Genomic DNA, 26,608 nt, shown 5'->3' on the forward strand with positions numbered 1-26,608 from the left:
GTGGGCAGTAATATTATGACAGAAAGACGTACCTATCAGGTGTGATAATACTCAGTAGTTCGAGTTAATAATTGGAAAAAAGTCTATAAAGCTAATGATGTTACTTATAACTTACTGTTAATGCCTCTGAGGTCCAAACAGAGGCATACACCATTGAAGATGTTTAATTCAGTATTACATCTTGTACCGCATAATTCTGCTGTACTTTTCAGACGCATTGTGTAGTTTAATTCCGTTATAGCACATGTTATGCATAGTGTTCTTCATCATCTAGTGACTGAGAAAAAATGATAAGCACCTAGAAGACATGTTTCGATGAAATTGTAAATTCATATTCATATGCATCATAGGCGATTATCTAGATGATTGGAGCTGCAGTCCTTCGTGACAGGTAGATCAACCACCAAGCGTATTAGTGTTGTTCATGTGTGGTGTTGCTACCAGCCCTGGTAGGGTATGTAAGACTAGTGAACTGCATCGGATGTTGAGCGATCATGGTGAAGCACACACAGATGGCGCGCACTCAAGTGAGATTGAGATTGAAAGGGGCCACATTGCGGGTGTCCATTTGGCCGGCTTGTCGAACAGTGCAATACCCATATTCAGAAGGGGGGGGGGGGGGGGCATTTTGCCGTATTGGTGGCCCGATGATGTACTGGTTGTGAATTGAGAGCGGCCTGACCCGTTGTCAACGTTCTGGTCGACAACGCCCGACCACCGCACGGGAGGATCGCCGTATTCTGCTTGGAGCACTGAGCCGTGGCGGCTTCCGTGAGGACTTGCGCGTCCTCTTAGTGGCCTCACTTGTACGCGCTTTCCATCGACTCAGGCGCTTGTCGTATCATCTTTGCTGGGTTATGTGTTTCCTCCGGGGTTCTGTGGTGGTGAGTGGTCTGTCGGACAGGCTCTGGACGGGTGTGCCTGGGTATTCGGCGTCCTGGTGATTGCAACGAGGTAATACCGTTGGCCGTTTTCCTGCAGCGTTGACTGTTGCTACTGGCCAATCTAGTGGGCACGTAGCGACTGTCGTCCCGTGCCACCTGGTTACGACATGCATCAGTCAATTGCGGTGTGCTAAATACGCCAAAATGTATTGAACAACTTGTTAGCAAGAGGGCATTATGATCCAGTGCTTGCTTGGAGTGCTGAAGCCATCGGCTTCCTTGGCATTTGTTTGAAATCCTGTATGAAGACTGTTTAGTAAGTACTGTACTTAAAGACTTTTAATTCTGCCCTGTGTTAACTGGTCAGGAATCCAATTCTTTATGCCTTTCGGTAACCCCTTTGGGGCTGTATGTCTCAAACTGGATGTATCTGTATGCGCCAAGCTAGTACTTTGAAATATTAATTTTATACTTGAAATCATGGTTTGCTGTTATTGAGTATTTGATACTGCTGATTGCAATTTCTGTTTATTATAGACCTCGTGGCCCCTCCTGGGGTGAGTTATTGGATTTGGCCTGTAACTAAAGCCGTGTGTGCTCAGCCTAGAGATACGCACGTGTGGGTCATGTGTGTATGCGACTTGTATTTGCACACTCTCTTACTCCGTGTTCGGAAGACCTTCGAGTTACAGGTGTACAGTTTAATCATCCAGCTGCCATTTGGTGAGTATCCCAACTACTGTGACTGTTAGCCCCCAAGAGGACCCAGTAAAGGTATACCTTGATTTTTTTAAAAATTCTTGTTTGAGTTATTATGTAATTATTCTTTTTAAAAATGACCTTTTACTTTACTTCTTGTTATTGCTGGGATGGTTATGAGCCGACGGCTCCCATATTGAAATTTTAATAGTTGAATTTTCAGTTTCCCGTTTAAGTACTGATTTGTTTGTTAATTTTTATCTAACCTGTTTCGCTGTTTGTTATTTGGTGTTTGTTGAAAGCCTTGTATCGGCAGCGGTCCACGCGTCGCTGTTCTGCTGGTCCGCGACAGGGACGCGTTTCCTTCTGCTTCGGCGGCTTTCCTGTCATCGTTACGAGGTCTAGTTGTTGGCAGGTCACACGTGATTTTGCCGATCTTCCGTTCCAGCCTCAACTTATTCTTTTGGTATCGTGCCACGGTGGGGTGTAGCCGTATTGGGAAGTAACTGACTCAGTAATTCTGTTTATTGTAAGACTCTTGTGGGCGTCTGATGAAAGTCGTTCGGCAAACTGACAACTGACCTCTTGATTCCTTCAAAACATTAAGGGTTTAGTTGCCATTATCATTTTAATTATGTTTTAGAGGTCCGCTAGTTTAAGAACTGAACGTGGTGTACGTGTAAGAGGCTTGTGGCCAATCCGTGAAGTACTACTGTTGCTTCAGTTTTACTTGTGAGTAACCTTTGGTCAGCTTGGGCCTATCTTGTCTATATGAGAGCAGAGTAACCACTGCAGATGTGCGAATTTTAATGTTTTTATTTTATGTTTGTTGAAATTATATTCAAGTTCTGCTGTAGACAGAGCGCCACCGTAGGTTATTTAATTAATTGTTTGTAGTCGTGCCACCATTGTGTTCCACAGTTCATATTTTGAGTATTTTTTGTAATTTTACATATACCGCAAATGTCTTTATACACTGTGAATTTAATTTAAACCTCCCCACTATTTGTATGTATTCCGCAAGAATCACGGTTGAATTGTTATTAAACAAAAAATTTCTTTGGGAATGATAAATGACGCATTAAGTTGGCCCACTCTTCCACGTAATTTCCATAAGTTAATCCCGATCCTTGTTCTTCGTTTCAATTGGTAGCCGCACAGCATGGTTACGTTCTATTTGGTAGGGGGGTGGAGTTGTCTACCCTTTGGCGTCATTTGTCGTTCTTTTGCGTCATTGTGCTAATACATTTGTCATTACCTGAGTTATTACATTAATAGTTTTGATTGTTCTTCAGGAGATCACTGTGTATCACAGACTCCAAGGAGTGCCCCGGATTTCACATCTTAAGAGGGAGCACCTGCAGTGTGAATTCGAGGGTCGTCGCCTGCTTGTGGTGCTTGTGGCAGGTACCGTCCCCAAAACTGGCAGCCACGTTGTGCGCAGTGGTGGGCAGTCCCCTTTGCCTTTCTTCGGGTACCATTTGGGATGGAGGTGCCTCTTTTCCTGTTTTTTCAGCCACGTTAGATGATGTGCACTGTAATGTGTCTTTCCTAGAGGGTATCCAACCCACCTGTAAGTAGTCTTGTAGAATCCAGGCACATCTAGCACATTGGGGGAAAAGCTTCATGGATTTCAGTCATATTGAACATAAGGATTCCGAGAGACAAGGGATTACACAGTTACTGAATCTGGTAAGGGACTTACAGAGTGCGGGGTCGGAGCAGGCAGTTTAAAGTCATAATCAGCATCTTCATGATCATTTCGCTAAACTGACCAATCCTATTATGTGCCCCTTCTTTTGTGTATCTGCGTCGTCTGTTGATGATTTGCATCGAGTAAAACAAGTGCTGCTTGTCCGGTTTTAGTCTCAAGCACATACCGCAATAAATAATCCTCTTTTTGCTTTATCTATTAATAAAAGAGACATTGAGTATCTTGGTCCCTGAAACGTTGAGACTTCAGAACATCATAGACGAGCTCAGAGCCCGAATCCTAGACGTGACGCTGTCGCCGCGTATGCACGATGAGCTTGAGCGGAAGTACTATTAGCGGGTGCAGGCAGCTCCCGAGCCACTGGGCCCGTATGTTGAACAAGTGCGTATGCTGCGTCAGCACTTAGTATGGGAGTTGTCGAATCTGACAGTGTCTCCAATAATTTGGAAGGCATGCTTCCAGATGATCGGTTTCGTTTACTTTTTGCGCGCCGTCCGACTATTTTTGATAAATTTCGGGAATTGCTAGAGCCTACCGAGGCACTGACCTTTGCTGACGGCCAGCGTGTGTCAAGTGGAAGTCTACCATCGTTGCCTTTTATTCCGCGTGGTAACAAATGACGATTCGAATCCGAGTGGTCCGGTCGCAAGCGTTGTTTTCGTTGCGGTGCGAGTGACTACCTTGCGCGCGAGTGCCCCTTTGTGAGAATCCCCGATGACTGGGTGTTGTGTGATGTCCTTAGGTTAGTTAGGTTTAAGTAGTTCTACGTTCTAGGGGACTGATGACCTCAGAAACTAAGTCCCATAGTGCTCAGAGCCATTTGAACCATTTATTTCACAACAGATGTTAATGATCTAAAAGAAACTTACAAATAAAACATTTCATGAAGCACGATGACTGAAATTGTATCCCAGTTCCTACCTTAGCTCGGGTGGTTGGCGGATAGCAGAGCTCAATTGTTCTTAGTTATTTCTTGCAACATTTCGGATAAAATATATCTATACAGGGTGTTACAAAAAGGTACGGCCAAACTTTCAGGAAACATTCCTCACACAAAAATAAAGAAAAGATGTTATGTGGACATGTGTCCGGAAACGCTTAATTTCCATGTTAGTATGTACTGTACTTCCTCGATTCACCGCCAGTTGGCCCAATTGAAGGAAGGTAATGTTGACTTCGGTGCTTGTGTTGACATGCGACTCATTGCTCTACAGTACTAGCATCAACTACATCAGTACGTAGCATCAACAGGTTAGTGTTCATCACGAACGTGGTTTTGCAGTCAGTGCAATGTTTACAAATGCGGAATTGGCAGATGCCCATTTGATGTATGGATTAGCAAGGGGCATAGCCGTGGCGCGGTACTTTTGTATCGAGACAGATTTCCAGAACGAAGGTGTCCCGACAGGAAGACGCTCGAAGCAATTGATCGGAGTCTTAGGGAGCACGGAACATTACAGCCTACGTATGACTCGCGACTGGGGAAGACCTAGAACGACGAGGACACCTGCAATGGACGAGGCAATTCTTCGTGCAGTTGACGATAACCCTAATGTCAGCGTCAGAGAAGTTCCTGCTGTACAAGGTAACGTTGACCACCTCACTGTATGGAGAGTGCTACGGGGAGAACCAGTTGTTTCCGTACCATGTACAGCGTGTGCAGGCACTATCAGCAGCTGATTGGCCTCCACAGGTACACTTCTGCGAATGGTTCATCCAACAATGTGTCAATCCTCATTTCAGTGCAAATGTTCTCTTTACGGATGAGGCTTCATTCCAACGTGATCAAACTGTAAATTTTCACAGTCAACATGTGTGGGCTGACGAGAATCCGCACGCAATTGTTCAAATGGCTCTGCGCACTATGGGACTTAACATCTAAGGTCATCAGTCCCCTAGAACTTAGAACTACTTAAACCTAACTAACCCAAGGACATCACACAACACCCAGTCACCACGAGGCAGAGAAAATCCCACGCAATTGTGCAATCACGTCATCAACACAGATTTTCTGTGAACGTTTGGGCAGGCATTGTTGGTGATGTCTTGATTGGGCCCCATGTTCTTCCACCTACGCCCAATGGAGCACGTTATCATGATTTCATTCGGGACACTCTACCTGTGCTGCTAGAACATGTGCCTTTACAAGTGCGACACAACATGTGGTTCATGCACGATGGAGCTTCAGCAAATTTCAGTCGAAGTGTTCGTACCCTTCTCAACAACAGATTCGGTGACCGATGGATTGGTAGAGGTGGACCAATTCCATGGCCTCCACACTCTCCTGACCTCAACCCTCTTGACTTTCATTTATGGGGGCATTTGTAAGCTCTTGTCTATGCAACCCCGGTACCAAATGTAGAGACTCTTCGTGCTCGTATTGTGGACGGCTGTGATGCAATACGCCATTCTCCAGGGCTGCATCAGCGCATCAGGGATTCCATGCGACGGAGGGTGGATGCATGTATCCTCGCTAACGGAGGACATTTTGAACATTTCCTGCAACAAAGTGTTTGAAGTCACGCTGGTACGTTCTGTTGCTGTGTGTTTACATTCCATGATTAATGTGATTTGAAGAGAAGTAATAAAATGATCTCTAACATGGAAAGTAAGCGCTTCCGGACACGTGTCCACATAACATATTTTCTTTCTTTGTGTGTGAGGAATGTTTCCTGAAAGTTTGGCCGTACCTTTTTGTAATATCTTCCGTGTCAGATTCATACATGAAAAGAAAATAACATACGTATTAATATTTTGTTGCGGTACACTACACCTGTAAAGAATTGAAATACTTACAATACTACAATAATGTTGTGTATTTTGGTTCCATGTTGAGCGCCAGTGTGGCGTCATCTCCATACCTAGTAGCAAAGAAGACCGTGAAGTGGTAAGAATGTACAGGTACGGTTCACTAACATGGATCATATGAGCATCACTTATATTTTACCAGTAATGCGCTCCACGTGAATCCTTAATATTTCAGAGGTACATAACAGTATCTCCTTTATCTCATGTTTTACATTCGTCGATTGCTAGAAACCTCATCCCAATATATTTACTCTACAATGTCAGTAATTATGTACGGAATCTGTCAGTGAGGTAGAGCATGAGGCTGACATATTTGCTACAGCTCCTGCTCTTGGGAACTGCAATGAGCGTGAAATTCTGAGATAAACGAGTGTTTCGTATAGGAATGAGTGTTTACCACTCAGGATTACCTAGATATATCTTTACGAAATTCAGTACTTACAGGTTCTGAAACGAAACGACGACGCCAGGTGGAAAAGCTTCGTATGCTGTTATTTCCTAGAAATGAAAAAGTGAGTTCTGAATTCAAACGTCATGAAGGAGGGTAGCAAAATTTAAGCGTTACGAGGCTTACATATCGAATCACAAAAAATGGCGTAAAGACTCAGTTGCATAGCGATAGAAAGAGAATAGGCCATAATCTGATGAAGGAAACATTCCAGTATTCGCACGAAGTAACTATGGAAAGTAGCAGAAAACTAAAATGAGAATGATCTGACTCTACGAACCTCATAGCTCTGGAATATAGGTTTTATGTATTTACCCAGGCTCCATATCGTACAGTTTCAAACGTTTTGTTCACAAACACAACTGCGGCGTCTTACCGACAGAGAAAACAAGAAACTGTGGAGAGCGCCTTGCATCATCCAACGGATACGCTAGATTTCATTCACTACGTCTTGCATTACTGGCAGCCACAATTTACCTAAGTCCACAGCGATACGTCATAGACTATTTCTACCATAGTTCAGTGGTATGCTACCTGTTACAAAAGTATTATTCTTATTTTATCAAACGCAAATTAAAACCAATCTAATGAAACACAATTCCACTGGCAACGGCAATGTCGTCAAGCCCCGATGCCACGTCCCACTGTACCGACGAAATACACTGCGCTCCGCACAACCGAAACATGAATCACCTACAACAGCACACTTGCAATTCCACATACATATTACATTAAAGAATAAAACAACATTAAACGGGAAGGCTCACCAAATTTTTTCTTAAACTCAACACTTAATAATTCATTCAAACACTGCAAAACACGCATAAACAAGATTGTTCCTTGAAACGTAATAGCAACATCTGAGTACTACTTTACATGGGCATGAGCCCACCTGAACTACACTTTCATGGAATCTGATGTAGGTTAACGAGGCAACACAGTATTTCTTTACTCGTTAATTAAGGTGCAAATTTTGGTTCTTCATCACCAAGGTTACAACTATGTTAGATATACCATCACTCAGTAATAAGGAGCTCACCGAGTTTCCTTATATATAGCTGCAGATCCCTCCCCAAATGGTAGGAAACTAAGATGGAAAGCCCAAGCCCCACTATCATGCCACGTGTGGCATACTTGGAACATCAGAGTCATCAGTGAAGAGAACATTAGTTAACCATTAATATATATATATATATATATATATATATATATATATATATATATATACACATCAGAGTCGTCAGTGAAGAGAACATTAGTTAACCATTAATATATATATTAATGGTTAACTAATGTTCTCTTCACTGACGACTCTGATGTTCAATATATATATATATATATATATATATATATATATATATATATATATATATTGAAAGGGTACAGTACCGCCCGACATTGAAAATGGGTACAACATACTTCATTATTTTTGTCAGAACAACATATTTTTTTGTAAAACTAACTCAATTTCAATTAATACAGCAAAGCCGGATACCAGTGTGGGAAAGAATGACAATTTATTTATTTAATTGATCACATGTGCACTCCCACAAAGTAAATCCCTACATCCAGTTTGGTGAGATCTGTGAAATGAATGAATGTATGGTCGTCTGCTAACCGCAGATAGTGAATGTGAATATATGATCATCTTTGAGACGATCCTTTGGCCACCTTTGGTGGGACCAAAGAGATGAAATTTACCAGAGCTTTGAGCGCCTGAAATGTGGCTGACCAATACGATAGCAAGGTGCTTCCCCCACCTCGACAGAGATGGGAGAGGACCTCGAGAACGGCCATGTTTCAGCACTCTGCCGCAGGATCTTGTGCTGTTAAGACCTGTTTTAGTTGTGCTTCGTAATGATGAAAGAGTGGAGACATGGTATGCATGTGGAATATTTAAGAGTAGTTTGAAATAATAATCTCTCTATTTCAGGAACTTTTGTGGGGAGAATTAAATGTCAGGCAGGTAATATTAAAGGGATTGTAGGAATCTTCGGAAGTGACCAACGGTCACAATGAAACCACGTGTAGCATTAAGTTGAAATACTTCCGTGTGCTTAAGTTAAGCTGAATTGTGTGTACAATAAGTTGAAATATTTAAGAAATAGCGTGTGTACCATAAGTTGAAATATTTAAGAAATAGCGTGTGCAGGACTTGAAATTAGAGACGAGTACTTCCACGTGGTGAGTACTGTGTGAGTCTCAATCTGTGTATGAGACAAAGGATAAAGAGAAGTACTCGTCCATGGTATCAGTTGAGGACCCGCGTGTGTGATGTTCTTAATATTGCTTTGCGTGATATGATTCCGTGTGACGCTTGATTCAAACTCTGAGAGAGAAGCAAGGTGAGTCGGCCATCTATCCAGCAACGCCACTTGGCTTGCATTGCACAGGAAGACGTGCAACTATCTCCAGAGTTCATAGTAGGAAAGTAGAATTACAAAGTGGGGCAGTGTCGTGTGAAACTGGGATAAATATTAATTGAAGTGGGAAAGCTGAAAGTGATAATGTTGTGACTATTCTCTGTGTAGTATTTCATGTTGTAGTGTGGTGTATGTCATGTAATTTGGGTATGTGTGGTTTGCATGGGAGAGTAGCGAGGTAGTTTCAAAAGATTAGTGGGTTATGTTTGTTCCTTCAGTACCGCTCGGTCTGGAGGAAAGTTTAGTGATGATTATTGTGAGAGTCGAAGTGTGAGGTATAATAAAAGATCCACCATCCTATCCAGAAAGTGCACTGTAGCGTTAAAAGTAATTACGAGACCATAATATAGAGATTCACCATTGTAAAGCCATGCCCACTGGGCGGAATTTCTTATGTGTTATTGTTGTAGGTTGTAGAATTTGTGTGCTTAGGTTAGAGAATTTATCGGAATAAATAAGATAGTGAAAAGAAAAAGATTGGTGGACTTTTCCTTCGAATTGTATGTTGTCATAATGTCCCGAATTTATAATGTGTGCGGTGGCCACGTGTTGACAAAAGCCGTTAAATAAAAGACAAAAAAGAAAATGTGGTATTGCTAGTGCGTAGTGTACAGTCAGAGTTCTGCAAATTATTGATAGTCAGATGCGTGTTTCCGTTGCATATTAATCATATAGGAGGATAACTTGTAACTTAAATTGTGAGTACGAGAGTTCATGTTACTTGATAAATTAAGAATGAATCCACTCGCTTGGCAGACCACTCATCTTGCAGGCTGACTGCTTGATGCCACAGTATGAGCAAGGCATGTGGGTGCCTCTCATAATTTCGACCCTGCCAGGATATTTTGATGCCAGGATAATTTGGCCATGATATATTCTGCCAGGATATTTTGCCAGGATACCGTTTTTGGCAGGATATTTTGCTGTTAGGTTTTTTGCTGTTAAGAATTTTTTTATGCAATGTATTGTGATAGCGATAGGAAGTAAAATTTTTTGTCTGTTTGCAATTTCTTTCTGGATTGGTGAGGATCTTTTATTTTTTTTATGTAATTAATTGCTATATCGTCCAGGGCTGGAAGGTCGTGGTATAATTTTTTTGCGTAATGTCCGTAGTAACTAGGTCGCAGCCGAAAAGTGTAGCCACTATGGAGAATAGCGATTCTGGGGTGCACGTAGCAGTGCAGCAGGAAGTAGCTGTTGACCACGGGTTAATGAGCGGGGACGGCAAGCACTCAGAAGGGGCTGAATTGTTCAGCGGACCGCGGCTAGGTGATCCTTTATGCGGCGGGCTTTGTTCACAATCGGGGGCTTTTCCCGACGACGCGGGCGAGCTGGGACTAGGTCAGGTATGCACTGAAAGTGCAGCTACCCTTAGCGAGGTTACGGTTTCTCAGGCGAACTAGGTGAGTGCGTCGAAAGTAGCAAATGACAATGTGATACTACAGTTTTTACAGAGGATGGATAGAGATAATAAGGAGAGAGATAGGGAGAGAGATAGGGGGAATAAGAAAAGATTGGAAGTAATGGATAGGGAGACTAAGGAAAGATTGGAAGCAAATAAGGAAAGATTGGAAGCGATGGATAGAGATAATAAGGAGAGAGATAGGGAGACTAAGGAAAGATTGGAGGCAATGGATAAGGGAAATAAAGAGGCAATGAGGAAGCTACACACAGTTATCGATGAGCGTCTGTCCACAGTTAATAATCGGTTAGATGAGGGGGAGAAGAATCTGGGTGCGGTGAAGGAAGTATGTGATGCCATGAAAGAAAAAGCCAATAATTTGGAGGTACGAATAGGTGCAATAGAGAGCGATATTACAGAACATAGGGGTGTGTGGCCGGATGAGCGAATCAAAGAGATAGTGGAGGACTTACTTGCTGATAAACAAGGGGCATTAGACAGCGTGGAAGCTCAAGTCACACGGCAGGAAATGGCGCTAAATAAAGACAGGGATGAAGTTGCGGAGGTAGTGGCCAGAATGAATACGATTAGCGCAGATGTAGAAAAGATCAGTATAAGAGGCGAAACAGGCTCTGACAGTACGCAGCGAGAGGTTTATGCCGACCAGGAGGAGATACAATCATTAATACAGTTTAAAGAGGCACAATTAGAAACGAATAGGAAACATAGGGAAGAACTAGCACAGTTGCAATTAGCGTGCAGAAGTGAAGGTGAAACACCACCAGGTAGACTGCAGAGGGAGAGTGAGATAAATTCAAAAAACGAAAATAGGCAGAAAGAGGAAGACGAATTCAGAGAGTCAGAAGAACGGTTGTGTCGGATAAAACAGGTGGCAGACCCAACTGGGTATAGTCCAAGGCTGTCTCAATTTCAAGATTCATTACCTTTATCGTGGGGACCGCTCCTCAAAACGAAGTTTGTGTGTAACCATTTGAGGGACGAGGCTAGAGCGAAAATGCAGGAAGTTATTAAAGAGTGTAGTAGCTACGAGATATTTTGTGACAAGTTTTTAAATGAATTCTGGTCGAAAAGTAAGCAGGACCAGGTTAAGCAAAGCATATTGATGATGCCAAATTGTAACGAAGGTGGTATAAGAGATCCAGTGTCGTGCTATCAGGAAATGCTGAGACGAAATAGGTATTTGGATGTGACATACGAACCTGGGGAGCTCATTAGGATCTGTATAGCGAAGTTGCCAGTGAAATTGCGCAGAGATATAGTGATAGCAGGCAGAAGCTTAGACGATTCCACGTCATTTCAACACTTGTTACAGGAACTGGGTAATGAGAGCAACATTGTGAATGGAGACACGACTCATAGGTCAGACAGAGTCGAGGATAGGAACGGTAGAAACTATCAGAATGACAGGAGAGCATGGAATCCTGGCATTTCATTCTTGTCATAATGGATTGAAGGATAGGAGAAACTAATCCAACATATCAGCCCTTAGCATCTTGCCTTAAAACACATGCAGCTGGCACTGAAAATTGTCTATGTAGCGGACATACTCTATTGATATGTAGGAGTGCAAATACCATACTTCTGATCAGAGAATAAAACACCAGTAATGGAATCTGTTAGGCTGGTCTCTCAGAGCAAAAATTTGAAAATTTTTATTTGGAACACTAAAGTAAAAGGACTGTTTCCTCAAAGACCAGATGCTAAAAATGTTATGTAATAATGCCAATGAGTCCAGTTTAAATAGTGCGATTTGACTATGGCAGGTACTTAACACGTGATGTAAAAGGTCAACATTGTGACCGAAGTTTTTTAAATTAGATGCCATCTGATCTATAGTATGTCATAGTCGTGGTGACAGTTATAGTGAGGTGCTGTCTATGGTTGTTCAGAATCTGGTGTTAGTGAAAGAGGCCACTAGCACCAAAGTTTCTAACACTTGGGCTACCCATCTCTCCCAGCTTGTATATTCTCTGCACACATTTAATTTTCATATAAACTTAGATTCCTAACTAGCAAATTCTTTACTGTGTATAGTGGACCATTCAGAGTGAGGCGGATTGTCCATGAAAATGCTGTGCTGATTGAGACGATCAAGGGAAAACAATCTCGTGGGCTTCATCACATTTCTAACATCAAATTATGGAAAAGTTAAGGATAGATCTAAAGTAGGCGATTTATGGTAGATAGTCAGCGTATTTATTTGTGGTGTGTAACGTTGTGCAGGGTCAAATCGAACATAAGAATTTTCAGGCGGGATGTCAGGAAGTATGACGGAATAGACTGGTTGAATGAGTCATGAACAGGAGTCGACAGAGTGGTGTATGTACGTATTTTTTGTCATACGAATAAGGATCAAGTAGAAACGACGTGATGATTAATGAGTGGATAAAGATGGTAGATAGAGAATCGACGTGATAAATAGTAGTGGATAAAGGTGATATTTAAGGAGAGAAGCGACGTGAAGCAGTGTGATTAATAAATAGAGATTCGACGTGATGAAACAGTGGTAAATAAAAGGTGAGTAGAATTAATAATGTGGAGATGTCTTAGATGTATGTTACAGAGAGGTCTGTGTATGCTGCAATAGAGATTGATGCCAATGGCGAAGGAAGACCAGGAAATGATGGAGTAATGGACGGACGGAGAGCCGAAATACGAATGAAGAGATGAGGACAACTGCACAATGTGAAAGGACATAAAGGGAGTATGAGATCCAGATGGTGAACGTTGTGGAATACTGACGTAAGATGTAATATAAATGTAGATCTAATTCTTAGCATAACATTTGCGATTTGGCAAAAATAATATTTGTTGTTGTTGTTGAAGCCTGGTACCAGTATAACTAATCAAAACGGTACCAAGAATGTGTACAGTTATTTTGCAGGTTGAATAATTTGCGTATTTTTGTTCTTAGATGAAATGTCGCAATTCTAAAGTGATATTTAGCCGGAGGAATCGTCGGTAAAGCGAATGCAGAGGTAAGCCGATGGAGAGAGGTGCCAGAGTGAAAGGACGAATTCGGAGACTGAAATGCTATCTCCGAAACGGCTTCATGTGTTATGTGGTTGAGTATAAGGGAGCAAAGGTATGGTATGCTGTGAGTGTGGTGGTGTTATGAGTATAAGGGAGCAAAGGTATGGTATGTTGTCGTGAGTGTGGTGGTGTTAAGGTTAGCTGACTTCTAGACCTATTCTGTTAGTGTATTAATGGATTGAATGAGAAGGAAAATGTGATGTCTGGTGAGTGAGAGTCGTAGAGTAGTGTGATCAATGCGCACACTCCTGTAAAGGGGATGCTACCGATCTGTAACTAAAACATTATTGTGTATTGTTTGATTTGGATGAACCTCGATGGCAGGTCAGGATCTGACATCATGTGGATGGTACATACGTGTCCTAGAAATGTTGTTATATATAATAAAAAAAAGGTAAAATATGTAAAGAGATACTAATTTCAGTCTGTCACAAGCACAAAGGTGCATTGTATGTTGTAGATTTAGAGTCATCAGTTTCTAAAATGTTTATTGTGTTAGGATGTTAAAGTAGTTTACTATTTAATAACATGTGGTTGGTAATTGTGAACTGTGTAGATTATTTCTTATTTTTTTTGTTAGAACACTTTCAAGGGGTATTAATTTCAGTCCGTCACAAGCACAAAGGTACATTGCATATTGTAGTTTTAGAATCAACAGTTTCTAATATTTTCACTGTGATAGGATGTTAGAGTAGTCTACTATTTTATATTGTAATTATGAGTTGTATAGATTGTTTATTATTCCTTTTGTTTTTTTTACACTTTCATGTTTTGTATGAGGGACGACAGGTACAATCAATAGCGCAAGTGTGAGCTGTATATAGAAAAGGGATAAATGTTGATGTATGTGTAGAAAACTAGGGTGTATAGTTTTATGTTTATTAGAACAAAGATTCTTTTATTACCAATGTATCTAATAGATCATACATGTAATCAATGAGTATTTAAATATATCCTTTTGTCTGTAATGTTGCGAGATGCATGGAAGGGTCTGACCGATTGGGTGTCGTAACGCCCATACCGCTAGCGGGCCGAGCTGACGTAGCCATGGCGACGGGCGACAGAGCTGCGGCACTCCCCACTCCACTGCCGGACGGGGTACACTCCACGCGCCTGCTGCAGCAGGTCAACGGCCTGGGGCGACACGCACGTACCACTGGCCATTCATAAGTTCCGCCACCCTTACGACTGGGGAAAGTATCCCACGGAGGCAACAGCGGGTGGTTTCTTCTGCTCAACGGCGCGCGCAGCGGCGCCACGGCAGAAAGCACGACGCGCGGCAGAGCCCGGCGGGCATTTGTTACTAGCAACTATTAACTAGTACTGGACTGTGAAGCCGTGAAGCAAGATGACTGCTCGTATGTCTCCATAAGGTGGAAAGTGAAAGACTGGTGTTCCCACGTTGTGAGTGGTGGAAAAGATTTTGTCTTTAGCAGACAGGACGATCGTTTTGTCTTGTCTTGACCACTGAACGGTGGGATCCTTAAACTTTTGGCAGTGACTTGTTAAGTGTGCTTTGTGAATTGCATGTGGGACGCTTGGTATTCTTGAAGAGGACAATTCTCGTTTGGTGACAAATTATTGTATGAACGCAAGAAACTAGAGTGGGACATTGACATTTGCGTCTGTAGTAGGAGACATTTCTTTAATTGGTGTGGGAATAAGTGCTGTTTGTTGGAACTTACGACTTTTAATTACACCATGAACTGAAAGGACAGAACCGTGGGTAATAGTAGTTGTAGGGCCATTTCTGGACGACCAGATTCGTGTGGATGGTACGCTGAGTGTGACTATGACATTTGTGTATAATGTGAGATACAGTTTACTGTTCAGTGCGTGTTCAAAATGCCGATTTGAGTGACTTAAAGACTTTCGTCCGGGTAACCATGGGAGAGCTTTGACACCGAGACAGTGTTTCTAGGAAAACTATCACCAACTTTTTGACCCCAAGAAAATCACAGAATGAAATGTTTCCGTGTGACTCGCAAGATAGGGAATAATGTATTTGTTATTGTGTAAATGTTTTTTATGTGTTTCATTCCTGAAGGGACAGCAAGTGTAATTGTATTTTATTAGCATTTGTGTTTAGAATAGTTAGTGTTTTTTTTTTGTTTGTTCTGGGTTATCAGTTCACGTAGCATATTTATTAGAATATTTGGTACAATGATGCTCTAATTATTAGCCAGTGGTGTAATAGTAACGTAGCGGCCCTTGTTGCATTGGTCAGTAAGGTTGTCACAGGGGACAAGAGTTTGCATTGCACAACAAGGAATTAACTGATGCATTTTGATGTCGTGGACAGTAATGATCTTGTTGGTGTGTTGACTGAAGCCACTTATTTTATTATCACAGTGGTGATATTTCACATTAAAGTGTAACGAAGGCTAGTCGAAATGCAAGTTCTTGTCGTCTAAATGTGTGACAACAGAGAAATGAGCAGTAGAGTAAGATACGAGAGCTACTGGTGGATTCAAGCACTTATTGCTAAACTATTTACTGCGTGTATTGATATGGAGCCTGACTTCTACATGTAACTAGTGTACGCAATTTTTTTTCTTTTGTTGATTTTGTTTTGTATTTAGACATTGCTGTGTAAAGATTATTACAACGCAATTTATGAATGTCAGATTACTTGTTCTGTGTTTGGACGGTGAACTACTTACAATTTCATGAGTACAATTAGTATTTTTTTTTTTGTCATAGAATTAGTGGAGTTTGGATTACTCATAAAAATAACGAAGATCCCAGTAACTAAGCAAATTTTTATCTCAACATTATTTTTTATTTGTGGGATGTAATGTTTTATTTGTCATGTGGATTGTTGCAAACTTGTATGTGCACATTACTCCGGATTGTGGAGAGTACAATAATGGAACAATTGTGTCAATACTTTGGTAAAGTAACAGCATTTGGTCGGCTATTTGAGGTCACCAGGGGCTAAGGTCTCCTCCTGGTTATTTTGATGACTTGCTACGTTTGTTCTACTACAGTTTTCTTAAAAAAATGTTCGAAACTACCCTTGCATTGCAAGGATAGTACCGTGCCATTTTTTTCTGCATGGGTAGCCGGTGGTGAAAGGGTACAGTACCGCCCGACATTGAAAATAGGTACAACATACTTCATTATTTTTGTCAGAACAACATATTTTTTTTGTAAAACTAGCTCAATTTCAATTAATACAGCGAAGCCGGATACCAGTGTGGGAAAGAATGACAATTTATTTATTTAATTGATCACATGTGCACTCCCACAAAGTAAATCCCTACATCCAGTTTGGTGAGATCTGTGAAATGAATGAACGTATGGTCGTCTGCTAACCGCAGATAGTGAATGTGAATATATGATCATCTTTGAGACGATCCTTTGGCCACCTTTGGTGGGACCAAAGAGATGAAATTTACCAGAGCTTTGAGCGCCTGAAATGTGGCTGACCAATACGATAGCAAGGTGCTTCCCCCACCTCGACAGAGATGGGAGAGGACCTCGAGAACGGCCATGTTTCAGCACTTTGCCGCTGGATCTTGTGCTGTTAAGACCTGTTTTAGTTGTGCTTCGTAATGATGAGAGAGTGGAGACATGGTATGCATGTGGAATATTTAAGAGTAGTTTGAAATAATAATTTCTCTATTTCAGGAACTTTTGTGGGGAGAATTAAATGTCAGGCAGATAATATTAAAGGGATTGTAGGAATCTTCGGAAGTGACCAACGGTCACAATGAAACCACGTGTAGCATTAAGTTGAAATACTTCCGTGTGCTTAAGTTAAGCTGAATTGTGTGTACAATAAGTTGAAATATTTAAGAAATAGCGTGTGTACCATAAGTTGAAATATTTAAGAAATAGCGTGTGCAGGACTTGAAATTAGAGACGAGTACTTCCACGTGGTGAGTACTGTGTGAGTCTCAATCTGTGTATGAGACAAAGGATAAAGAGAAGTACTCGTCCATGGTATCAGTTGAGGACCCGCGTGTGTGATGTTCTTAATGTTGCTTTGCGTGATATGATTCCGTGTGACACTTGATTCAAACTCTGAGAGAGAAGCAGGGTGAGTCGGCCGTCTATCCAGCAACGCCACTTGGCTTGCATTGCACAGGAAGACGTGCAACTATCTCCAGAGTTCATAGTAGGAAAGTAGAATTACAAAGTGGGCCAGTGTCGTGTGAAACTGGGATAAATATTAATTGAAGTGGGAAAGCTGAAAGTGATAATGTTGTGACTATTCTCTGTGTAGTATTTCATGTTGTAGTGTGGTGTATGTCATGTAATTTGGGTATGTGTGGTTTGCATGGGAGAGTAGCGAGGTAGTTTCAAAAGATTAGTGGGTTATGCTTATTCCTTCGGTACCGCTCGGTCTGGAGGAAAGTTTAGTGATGATGATTGTGAGAGTCGAAGTGTAAGGTATAATAAAAGATCCACCATCCTATCCAGGAAGTGCACTGTAGCGTTAAAAGTAATTACGAGACCATAATATAGAGATTCACCATTGTAAAGCCATGTCCACTGGGAGGAATTTCTTATGTGTTATTGTTGTAGGTTGTAGAATTTGTGTGCTTAGGTTAGAGAATTTATCAGAATAAATAAGATAGTGAAAAGAAAAAGATTGGTGGACTTTTCCTTCGAATTGTATGTTGTCATAATGTCCCGAATTTATAATGTGTGCGGTGGCCACGTGTTGACAAAAGCCGTTAAATAAAAGACAAAAAAGAAAATTTGGTATTGCCAGTGCGTAGTGTACAGTCAGAGTTCTGCAAATTATTGATAGTCAGATGCGTGTTTCCGTTGCGTATTAATCATATAGGAGGATAAGTTGTAACTTAAATTGTGAGTACGAGAGTTCATGTTACTCGATAAATTAAGAATGAATCCACTCGCTTGGCAGACCACTCATCTTGCAGGCCTGACTGCTTGATGCCACAGTATGAGCAAGGCATGTGGGTGCCTCTCAATATATATATAAGCACACAACTACACCCGTTTCAATCACACCATATGCCCAGGCGGACGGTTAATGCCAGGCGACGCTTCGGCAAACTCTTCTTCTCAGCATTCACTGCGTGGGGAGAAAAGCCAAACACAACGCCTCGTGCCCGAACCGAAAACCTTTCCGCCGTCTCCGGCCGCAGCACTCCAGTAACACCGCGCGCAAACATCATGCGCACCAAGTAAGGCCCAACCTACCGACCGTGTTGTGACCGCAACCGACAGACCACACAGTGAGGGCTGCTGCCTCGACGTTGCAGACTTAAATAGCCGAAGCCGCTATGACCAACTGACTCGCGCCCGGCCTAAACGAAATCGTTGGCTAAGATGACACTGCAAGAAAGAGGTACTGGCGCCAGCCGCGCGACATATCAATATAAAATTTTCATTGGCTCCAAACGGAACCCTCTCGCAAACTTTTAACACTAACAAGGGAACCTCCCCATCGAACCCCTCTCAGATTTAGTTATAAGTTGGCTCAGTGGACAGACCTTGAAAAACTGAACACAGATCCATCGAGAAAACAGGAAGAAGTTGTGTGGAACCGTGAAAAAAATTAGTAAAATATACAAACTGAGTAGTCCATGTGCAAGACAGGCAACATCAAGGGTGCTCTCAGCTCGGGAGCTCCGTGGTCCCGTGGTTAGCGTGAGTAGTTCAAGTCCTCCCTCAACTGAAAATTTTACTTTCTTTATTTTTGCAAAGTTGTGATCTGTCCGTTCGTTCATTGACGTCTCTGTTCACTGCAATACGTATAGTGTCTGTGTTTTGCGACCGCACCGCAAAACCGTGCGATTAGTAGACGAAAGGACGTGCCTCTCCAATGGGAACCGAAAACATTTGATCGCAAGGTCGTAGGTCAACCGATTCCTCCACGGGAAAACACGTCTGATATATCCTATACGACACTGGTGGCGGCATGTGCGTCACATGACAGGAATATGTTGTCGACCCACCTAACTTGTACACTTGGCGAATGGGTAAAAAGATTCTTCTACCTTGCCCGATTTAGGTTTTCTTGTGGATGTGGTAATCACTCCCAAAAAAGTGATGAAAACATAAGAGTTTGTCACATAAACTGAAAATAAAAAATTAAAGTTTTCACTTGAGGGAAGACTTGAACCAAGGACCTCTCGTTCCACAGCTGATCACGCTAACCACAGGACTACTGCGCTCTTGGGATTACATTTTTTTAATGTTACGTATCTTGCAAATGGACTACTCAGTTTGTATATTTTACTTATTTTTTCAAAGTTCCACACAACTTCTTCCTGTTTTCTCGATTGATCTGTGTTCAGTTTTTCAAGGCCTATCCACTGTGCCAACGTATAACTAAATCTGAGGGGGTTGCGATGGGGAGGTTCCCTTGTAAGCAGTTTGAGTTTTATGTGACAAATGACGCTGTGCACGCGCGCCAAAGTCTCAGTGATCGCGCGTTTGTTTTCATGTAAAGAAAAACAGAGCGCTAATTGTGTAATTAACCGGTAATTACGTTTTCTGGTCAAACTTTCTAATTATTTGTGACGTAACAAAATGTTATCGTTGTTACTGCAAATGATGAAAATTATCTTATGAGGAATCAATACATGTAATCTGTTACGACAAAGAAAGGAGCCTGTGATCACTGGCGGTATTCTGTTTCAGTTGTTTTATTTTCGCCTTTAGGTATACGATTAGTTTTTAATCAAAAGTCCCCGAAACAGCAAGAACTGAAATAGTGTTTTGTTTCTCCGCTAGATAGTGTCATACGTTAGCCCAAAATCGTAACACACTACCACATATGTCATACCAACACACGTAAATCCACCTGGTGATTGAAGTTTAAACCTCCTCAACACGTTGTCGATACAAGCGAACAGAGAATGGTAACAGTAAACTTGTTGTTTCATTCAAAAGAAAAATAGTAGTAAAATACACTGTCTCAGTGTTGAAATATTTATAATGTAACCAGTGAAAGAGATTTATTTCGTGTAAGTAAGACTACGTCCGTGAGAGCAGCCTCATTTGGACTCGATTCTGAAAACAGCCTTCTTATTAGCAATCAAAATTTAAGGAAATGTAGTTTTCTTCTGCAGTTTTTTAGACCGCATTCACTAAATGTTCAGCCGAATCTGCCTGTGCACTTATTTTGTGACGATACTGGAAAAACTCTATTGACATTATTGGCGTCGCCATCCCACATCGAGGCAGTCACACTGTCATTGTCGTTATGTAATTACGTATCACTTCCTGTAACGATTTTATTTCAGATAATTCCATTTTGTTACGCTTTTCCATGATGCACTGGGTATGACTGAAGGCTTTCTTCTATTGCTGGAAGATGACTCTCCCAATGGCTTCACCACAAAGTGCGTCAATTATAGACAGCTTATTGCACTCTTTATTTTTATTTATTTACTGTTATTGCGGCCAACGTACGTTTGCCATGGGGCCATATCAATTCTAAGAACTAAAATGGCAGTGAAAAGTGACAGACTAATGACTACACACGCATGTTTTCGTATCTAGAGAACCATAGTATATGGTTGTTGTCGTTGTGGTCTGCAGTTGCAGCTCTCCATGCTACTCTATCCTGTGCAAGCTTCTTCATCTCCCAGTACTTACTGCAACCTACATTCTTCTGAATCTCCTTAGTGTATTCATCTCTTGGTCTCCCTCTACGATTTTTACCCTCCACGCTGCCCTCCAATGCTAAATTCCTGATCCCTTGATGCCTCAGAACATATCCTACCAACCGGTCCCTTCTTCTTGTCAAGTTGTGCCACAAACTCCTCTTCTCCCCAGTTCTATTCAATACCTCCTCACTAGTTGTGTGATTTACCCATCTAACCTCCAGCATTCTTATGTAGTACCACATTTCGTAAGCTTCTATTCTCTTCTTGTCCAAACTATTTATCGTCCATGTATCACTTCCATACATGGCTACACTCCATACAAATACTTTCAGAAACGACTTCCTGACAATTAAATCTATACTCGATGTTAAAAAATTTCTCTTCTTCACAAATGCTTTCTTTGCTATTGCCAGTCTACATTTTATATCCTCTCTACTTCGACGATCATCAGTTATTTTACTCCGCAAATAGCGTAACTCCATTATTATTTTATGTGTCTCATTTCCTAATCTAATTCCCTCAGCGTCACCCGACTTAATTCGACTACATTCCATTATGCCTCGTGATGGCTGGGTGTTGTGTGCTGTCCTTAGGTTAGTTAGGTTTAAGTAGTTCTAAGTTCTAGGGGACTTATGACCACAGCAGTTGAGTCCCATAGTGCTCAGAGCCATTTGAGCCATACATTCCATTATCCTCGTTTTGCTTTTGTTGATGTTCATCTTATACCCTCCTTTCAAGACACTGTCCATTCCGTTGAACTGCTCTCCCAAGTTCTTTGCTGTCTCTGACAGAATGACAATGTCATCGGTGAACCTCAAAGTTTATATTTCTTCTCCATGGGTTTTAATACCTACACCGAATATTTCTTTTGTTTCCTTTACTGCTTGCTCAATATACAGGTTGAATAACATCCGGGAGAGGCTACAACCTTGTCTCACTCCCTTCCCAACCACTCCTTCCCTTTCATGCCCCTCGACTCTTATAGCTGCCGTCTGGTTTCTGTACAAATTGTAAATAGCCTTTCGCTGCCTGTATTTTACCCCTGCCACCTTCAGAATTTGAAAGAGAGTATTCCAGTTAACATTGTCAAAAGCTTTCTCTAAGTCTACAAATGCTAGAAACGAAGGTTTGCCTTTCCTTAATCTTTCTTCTAAGATAAGCCGTAATGTCAGTATTGCCTCAAATGTTTATGGAGTATACTATAATCCGTGGGCTACACTTTTTTTATATACATCGCTTACTTCGATGTTTTTACGCTGAAACCAATCATTGCCTTCTTTCACTTCGCTATGCTGGACATTTTGTCAACAAGAACAGAGTGTTCTAGAGCACTATCAAGAACAATTGTCGACAATGTGGGCATGTAAAGTGGAAAATATTTCTCTCCACTGACCTCGTACGGCAATCTCTGGTCACGAGACCGATGTCGAACCCTTCCACTGAATGAAATTTGCTTCTGACATTTTTCAGATCCACGCTACATACATAAAGCAACATTATTAACAAGTAAACGGCAACTGTAAAAAAAGAAAACATACAAAATCTCACCGAGCAACAAACGATCACAACACAGCGCACACGGCGAGTCCTGTAGTGATAGGGTAAGAGACTGGCGACGGCGGGAGGTTGCTGCCGCTACATGCCTTGTGCGATTGGCTGAATCATGTGCTGTACCCATCTCGTTAACCTGAACCTCACTCACTTCTTTCGTAGCTGTCAACCCTAAACCAATTTTGAACAGACTATCTACAGGGTGTTACAAAAAGGTACGGCCAAACTTTCAGGAAACATTCCTCACACACAAAGTAAGAAAATATGTTATGTGGACATGTGTCCGGAAACGCTTACTTTCCATGTTAGAGCTCATTTTATTACTTTTCTTCAAATCACATTAATCATGGGATGGAAACACACAGCAACAGAACGTACCAGCGTGACTTCAAACACTTTGTTACAGGAAATGTTCAAAATGTCCTCCGTTAGCGAGGATACATGCATCCACCCTCCATCGCATGTAATCCCTGATGCGCTGATGCAGCCCTGGAGAATGGCGTATTGTATCACAGCCGTCCACAATACGAGCACGAAGAGTCTCTACATTTGGTACCGGGTTTGCGTAGAGAGGAGCTTTCAAATGCCCCCATAAATGAAAGTCAAGAGGTTTGAGGTCAGGAGAGCGTGGAGGCCATGGAATTGGTCCGCCTCTACCAATCCATCGGCCACCGAATCTGTTGTTGAGAAGCGTACGAACACTTCGACTGAAATGTGCATGAACCACATGTTGTGTCGTACTTGTAAAGGCACATGTTCTAGCAGCACAGGTAGAGTATCTCGTATGAGATCAAGATAACGTGGTCCATTGAGCGTAGGTGGACGAAACTAAAATGAGCTCTAACATGGAAATTAAGCTTTTCCGGACACATGTCCACATAACATCTGTTCTTTATTTGTGTGTGAGGAGTGTTTCCGGAAAGTTTGGCCGTACCTTTTTGTAACACCCTGTATAGTTGATGAAAAGCTCTCGGGTAACCAGCCTGGTGACAGTATTACAAAACAGCGACGTTTCGGAAAGTGACATACTCATCATTTTCTGGCAACTGTCGAAATACTGCGGATGTCGTCCTACTAATATCTGCTGTGTGTCCCTCCTTCACCTGGCTCCAGGAGGCTTGACATAGAAAGGCCGGCGGGAGGGGTAGGGGTTGAAGTCGCTGTGGTGGGGGTAGCGGGCGCTCCGTTCACAGCTCTGTGAGAGCATACCTGCTCTGTCTAACGAGGAGAACGGTGGCGGGAGCGCTCTCGACGAACTGCTGCTAACGCTGGAGTCCATGGTGCAGTCAGCTGGTATCCTTCGTCTCTGTTTTCTAGATTCTCGTGAATCCGAATTTCGATGGACTCTTTTATGACGCTGTTCCAATAGCCGGCAGCACCTAGGTCTTCCGGAAGTCAAATGTGTGGTCTTCCTTGTTGCTGTGTTCTGCTGTCTCCGATTTCTCCGTCTGTTCCAGCCGCACATGCATGATATGTTCCTCGCAGCTTTTAGAAATACATCGCTGGGTTTGTCCAATGTACTGTTTACCGCGTTCGCAGGCGATGCTATAAATTCCTGGTACGTCGAGTTTAATGGGGTCTTATGCAGAGCCAGGCCAGACCTTCGACTTTGGCGGTGGTCAAAAGACGGTTTTTATGTTCGATTTTTCCAGAAGCCTCCCAATTTCAGCCGACAGCTGTCCAAATACGGAAGTGAAGCGAGTTTATTGTCTTCTTCTCCCGATTTTCCGCAACATGTCTCGTCTTGAACGCCATCCTAATCTGCGCTTCCCTGTACCATTTTTTGCGAAATACCTCCTTCAGGTGCTACAGTTCATCTATGAGGCTTTCATCGTCACATATGACGTCCACCTTGTGTATCAAGGTGGACAGAACCATTTGCCACTGCTCTGGGTGGTGGGAGGTAGCTGCATGTATGTACAGGTCTGTCTTCTTCCTGTTTACTGAATGGACTTCTTCCTCGTTAGTATAACCAGAAATGGGTTACAGCCTCCCTCCTCTATTTCCATAATGAAGGCGATGTTTCATGGATGCTGTTAGGGTGGTCCAGAAACTCACCCAGTGCCTGCCTACGACGCTCCCAAACCACAAAAGTATCGTCAACGTAGCGATAGAAGTGCCTGGGATTTTGGCGAGCAGTTTGGAGGACCATCACCTCAGGCTGTGAGGCACACCGCAGATATAAGTATGACTGCATCAGTAAAATCTTGACACTTCGTCAGAAGATGATGAGTATGTCACTCGTCGAAACGTCGCAGTTTTGTACTACTGCCACACGACTGAAAACCCGAGAGCCTTTCATCAGTGGCCTACGACGGGAAAGTCTACATTCACATAGACTATAGTCGTGCTTGTCCACAATGACATCACCTCCAACTTCCTGATCCTACTATCCATATGCAGGCACACACATACCTGACATTCAGTGTTGCCTGCGTATTGAGCAGCGCTTCCGAGAACTGTGCTCGGTGTGCCACCAGCGTGTGGGGTCGCGGCAAGCAGAGGAGGCCCTGACAAAGTGTCTCCGTGTTGCGGCCGGAGACGTAGCAAGCCACTGTGCGGGCAGGAGTAGCGAGTTTCGCTTCCCACAGCCATCGGCTGCAGCCAGCCAACTAGCAGGCGTTCAACTTGAGTCATAACGAACTTACCGCGCCACACGCTCGCCTAAGTGAAACGGAGCCCCGGTCTTGTTCGCGGAGCAGAGTTCCCTGTTCCGCGCTGTCGGATGGAGTTAAGCGGCGCCGCTTTCCTCGACTTCAGCGCGTCACAGAATGGCACCCTCCAGTTTCTGCAGCCTCGGGTGGATAGCTGTTCATTACGAGTTTCACAATACAGTCTCAGCTTCTGTCGGTCGCGACAGTCTCTCCTGCTGAGGCTGTACCACGAAAACAGAGTTCAGTGGACAAAGACGAGCTATGATACGAGTTCTAGTTCTCAAATTTTAGTAATACTGCTTTCATTTCAGTACGAAATTATACTGTAATTATTACTTATGCGATGAGTATTTATAAGACGAGTGCCCAATATTGGGACGGTATTAAAGTTTTCTAAACCGCAGTTGAATAATGCTGTATTGTTGTTGTTGTCGTCATCAGTCCGAGGGCTGGTTTGATGCATCTCTCCTTCACGTTTTCGAATAACTAATACAACCTGCATTCTTCTGGATCTCCTTACTGTATTAATCTCTTGTCTACTTCTATAATTTCTACTTACCCACACTTCCCACCGATACTAAATTGTTGATCCCTTGTTTATGAATGTGTACTATCGATCCACCCCTTCTTTTAGTTATGTAGTGCCACAAACTTCTCGTGTCCTCAATTCTTTTCACTACCTCCACATAAGTTACACTATCTACCCATCTAATCTTCAGCATTCTTGCCGGCCGCGGTGGTCTAGCGATTCTAGGCGCTCATTCCGGAACCGCGCTACTGCTACGGTCGCAGGTTCGAATCCTGCCTCGGGCATGGATGTGTGTGATGTCCTTAGGTTAGTTAGGTTTAAGTAGTTCTAAGTTCTAGGGGACTGATGACCACAGATGTTAAGTCCCATAGTGCTCAGAGCCATTTGAACCATTTTTCAGCATTCTTCTGTAGCATCACGTTTCAACCATTAAAAACCTCTACACTCTTCTTGTCTAAACTGTTTAACGTCAATGTTTCACATCCATATGTGACCATACTCCAAACAAATACCTTCAGAGAAGGCTTCCTATCACTTAAATCGACATTCGATGTAAACGATTATCTCGTCTTCAGAAATGCTTTTCTTGCCATTGCCAGACTATGTTTTATGTCCTCTCAACTTCAGACATCACCAGTTCTTTTATTTCCCAAATACCAAAACTCAGGCACCACTTCTAGTGTCTCGTTTCCTGATCTAATTCCCTAAGCATCACCTTACTTAATTCGACTACTTTCCATTATTCCATTTTGCTTTATTTGATGTTCATCTTATACCCTCCTTTCAAGACGCTACCCATTCATTTCAACAGCTGTTCCAAGTAATTTGCTGTCTCTGTCAGAATAAC

Source organism: Schistocerca serialis, chromosome 1 (assembly GCF_023864345.2).
Source record: "Schistocerca serialis cubense isolate TAMUIC-IGC-003099 chromosome 1, iqSchSeri2.2, whole genome shotgun sequence".
In the NCBI taxonomy this organism is placed as follows: Eukaryota; Metazoa; Arthropoda; class Insecta; order Orthoptera; family Acrididae; genus Schistocerca; species Schistocerca serialis.